A 3,179-nucleotide genomic window follows, 5' to 3' on the forward strand; every position below is an offset into this window, starting at 1 on the left:
ACCAGCATTTTGTCCCCACAAAGCTGTCAGGACCCCATAAGTATACTGTATTCACAGTTTTTGGTCCCCACAAATGTATTTAAACCTGGCCCACACACACACACACACACACACACACACACACACACACACACACACACACACACAGACACGTACACACCTATAGATACAACAGTGTCATCAGGGGACTTAAAGGCCTTCCTACAGTAACGGGTATAAATATACAGCAGTACGCCGGGACAGATGAGTCCATCCGGACGGCGTGTTGACTGACAGCGGCGCCGCCGGCCCTCTTCCCCGGTCGCGGGGATGCCCTCTGCTTCTGACGCCGTTTGAAGATCCTCTCCTCAGTTCGGCAGGAAGATGAAGGAGAGCCGGTCTGCCAGCGGAGCCTCGCCGCCTCAGGCGTCTTGTCGGAGAATTTGTTTTGTTTTTCCACCTCACTCCTCTTCCTCTCTACTCCTTCTTCGTTTTCACCCGTCTGCAGAAATAGATACAAGCTCAGTGGGGTTTGGTGGTGCAGGAAAACACCGGAATATCAAAACTATCAAGGATCAGTGGGGCTTTATGCTTTAGTAAGCTCCTCTGCTGCTTCGGTCTGTGTGTGTGTGTGTGTGTGTGTGTGTGTGTGTCTGTGTGTGTGTGAGAGTGTGTGTGTGTGTTGTAGAATGAAAAAGGAGGAAACCTTGGTTTTTCTGCATGAAGTGCTAATACACTCAACTCAAAAGTGATCTTACTTGAAGACTCTGCAACACGCCGACTAATTAACATCACACAATTAACATGTCAGCCTACTGCTCTACCCCGTCTGAATGATGCATTTCTTTAATTTTGGCCACTTAACAGCAAAAAACTATTTCATCCCTGGCCTAATGTTGATAAAGTTGATGTTAGCAGTTGTTATTGTCATTATCTAGCATGGTGTACATCAGGAAATAATCAAAAAGCTGCATTTTTGTTCGTGTATAGCCCATAATACATAATTAATATGAAATATTTCTGTATTTGGTGTAATACTGGTGGGAATGCAGTCCAGTTAGTGTTAACAGTTTGTTTAATAAGTTCATAATGATATATGTATCTATATACACACACACACACACACACACACACACACACACACACACACACACACTGTACATATGTATATAGAGTATATATTTATATGTATTATACAGTATATATGCAGTATATATTGTTAAAAACAATTCTCAATTGAAAATATGATTCACAGTATGTTCATTTTGTTGCTTTTATCCACGTCACTATTTCCGACGTTTTTATCATTATTTTTCATTTAATTTTGACATTTTTGTGGAATTTTCCCTGCGTTTTTGTAGCTTTTTCTGAGCTTAATATCACTTTTTTTAACACTTTTTTTTTTTTTTTATATGCTATGAGATTAAATAAAACTCCCAAATTCAACAAAAGTAGCAAACTGATCATTTATGTAACTTGTGGAGAGCGTTGTGGAGAACCGTCCACGTTGCTTTTCGTTGTGGAAAATGTGGTCCAAAAAAAACCAAATATGTGATATGGAAACTTCATGAAAATTGATCAAATTTGACCCGAGGACAACCGGAGGGTTACGGGGCGTGCGCCCGTGAGAAGATATAAATGGACGTCAATGGTGTGACAAGAATCAGCATTACTGATCTTTAACCCTTGTGTGGTATTCGGGTCAAACTGACCCATTTTTCATTTTAAGAAGAAGAAAAATGTTTACAAGTTACATTTTTCTAACTGAAAATCAACAGCCTTTCCTTATTTTCTGTAATAAACATGTATGCCTGACTCAATTCAGAACATTATTCCGGATATGATCACTTATGTTTTTCCATGGTGGATTTTTAACATGAATTATACCCTTATGATAAAAAACTAATCCCATTTCCATTTAATTGTGTGCTAGTAGAGACTGATTGCATTCCCTAAACCTGTATGACATCTCAGTTGTTTGAAATTGAGATAAAGAAAATAATCAAAATAGTCAATTTGACCCGAGGCACACGAGAGGGACCCGAAGAGAAGACAACACAAGGGTTAAAATAAGTGAAGGAAGCACTTGTTTAATAAATTGAACCTCTCACCCCTGGGTGCAGGTTCTGCAAAAGGAAGGTTCCTGAAGGCAACACTGAACTTGCGATTGTGCCATTGGACATGTTGTCTTCTGAGGAGTCTCATTGCTGAGTTAATACCCCTTCACATCACACCTCGCCTCTTGAAGCTTATGCTATCAGAGACAGAGAGCATCTGTTGGAAACCACCCGGCGGACCTTCCACCTCTTGGCATTCTTCTCACCCGCTCAGCCGTTCGCAGGCTATTAGAGCGCTGGCGCCGGCGGTGGAGAGCGAGACGCCAAACTCATTTCACAGGTTAATTAGAACAAAGGGATCAGCCTTTTCAGCGGGCGAGAGGCTTTCGATTATTGAAAGGTTGTGGCTCGCTCTCCTCCCTGGGGGGGGGGGGGGGGGGGGGGGGGGGGGGGTGGAGGACATTGGGCTACGTCACGGCTAAATGCCACCTATCAATCGCCCGATCGCGCCGGCCGGCCGGCATTAGCGCGCCGTGATGGAGAAGTAAGCTTTCTGTAACCATCCTCGGGCAAATGCAGAGCGAGGATGTTAATGTGCTGCATGTATGTACGCGGGAAATGAAATGACAAGTTGGGTCGACTTTTTGAAATGAGAGTGACCAGGCAGACCGGAGGAGTTGATGGTTAACTCGTTCTTTGGGTGGTTTTGGTGCAGGAGATTATATTGTTGTATATGCAGAACATGCGGAAGCAGCTTTTTGCATCACAGTTGTGGAATAAACTTCCAAAACACTTACGCTCTGCCCCAATCCTGCTCTTTTCAAATCAAGACCTCTAAATGACCTTTTCCTAAGGTCATTTAGAGGTCATCTCCTGCAGCACTATGCTTTTTAAGACTTTGAAATTCGCTTTTCATTTGGCCTAACCCAAATAACATGGTCGATTCCACACAACGCTCTTTGGGGTGATATTGGTGGGTAATTTTGGGGTGTCTGAGAAAAAAGAAATTGAAGTTGTTTCCCAATAGTATTGAGTAAAAGTTGACATATTCCAGTCTGTGATTATCATCAACATCCATTCCTTTAATTTTAGTCTAAAAAATTCCTAATTTCTGCTTTTTTAACTCAAACATTAGGTATAATG

General features: G+C 42.2%; 1 long non-coding RNA gene across 1 annotated transcript in view; it reads left to right on the forward strand.

Moving 5' to 3' along the window:
* Positions 1–2,767, forward strand: part of LOC117952319 — a 19,145-nt gene extending 16,378 nt beyond the window's left edge. Inside the window, exons 2-3 of the long non-coding RNA XR_004658381.1 lie at positions 898–905; positions 2,755–2,767. This is a non-coding gene — a long non-coding RNA (uncharacterized LOC117952319). The remainder of the gene's footprint in view (positions 1–897; positions 906–2,754) is intronic.
* Positions 2,768–3,179: the final 412 nt, after the last annotated feature.

This window comes from Etheostoma cragini, chromosome 10, assembly GCF_013103735.1.
Source record: "Etheostoma cragini isolate CJK2018 chromosome 10, CSU_Ecrag_1.0, whole genome shotgun sequence".
NCBI classification, from domain to species: domain Eukaryota; kingdom Metazoa; phylum Chordata; class Actinopteri; order Perciformes; family Percidae; genus Etheostoma; species Etheostoma cragini.